Source organism: Triticum dicoccoides, chromosome 2B (assembly GCF_002162155.2).
Source record: "Triticum dicoccoides isolate Atlit2015 ecotype Zavitan chromosome 2B, WEW_v2.0, whole genome shotgun sequence".
Taxonomy (NCBI): Eukaryota; Viridiplantae; Streptophyta; class Magnoliopsida; order Poales; family Poaceae; genus Triticum; species Triticum dicoccoides.
Genome location: NC_041383.1, coordinates 526,333,438 through 526,334,282, shown reverse-complemented (window position 1 = coordinate 526,334,282; position 845 = coordinate 526,333,438).

Genomic DNA, 845 nt, shown 5'->3' with positions numbered 1-845 from the left:
ATAAATAGAAGAAAATAAATAATGCAGAAAAGAAAAAAATTTAAAAAAAATGTTGGGGCGCTGCCCGGTGGGCCTACAAGATAAATAATGCAGAAAAGAAATAACTATATAAAAAAATTACTCAAAAATAAATAGAAGAAAATAAATAATGCAGAAAAGAAAAAAATTTAAAAAAAATGTTGGGGCGCTGCCCGGTGGGCCTACAAGATAAATAATGCAGAAAAGAAATAACTATATAAAAAAATTACTCAAAAATAAATAGAAGAAAATAAATAATGCAGAAAAGAAAAAAAAATTAAAAAATGTTGGGGCGCTGCCCGGTGGGCCTCCAAGACCTAGGGTGTGCAAATGCAGGCCTAGAAGGTCCAGGAGGCTCACCGGGCAGCGCGCCATAGTTAGGCCCAGAAGCCTGCTATATAGAGGAGTTCGAAAGGGCAGCGCGGCTGGGTTTATAAACCAGTGCGGCTGCCCTTCGCTCGGCGAGGTGGGACTAAACATAGCGCACCGCGGGTGGCAGCGCACGGCCTTTAGTACCGGTTGGTGGCTCCAACCGGTACTAATGAGTTGCCCTTTAGTACCGGTTGGAGCCACCAACCGGTACTAAAGGACCTCGTTTCCCGCCGCTTGGGCTGGCCAAAATTGGCCTTTAGTACCTGTTGGTGGCTCCAACCGGTACTAAAGGCTCCCCCTATATATATGGCACTTACGAAAAATCAGTTATCGTCGCCACTTCGTTCCACGTTTCTTGCGCGAGAGATTCTCTCGCTCGATCTCGCCGACGCTGCCGCGCCGTTGTGCCGTCGCCCTCGCCGCCCCCGCCGCTCGTCGTCGTCGTCGCCGCGCGC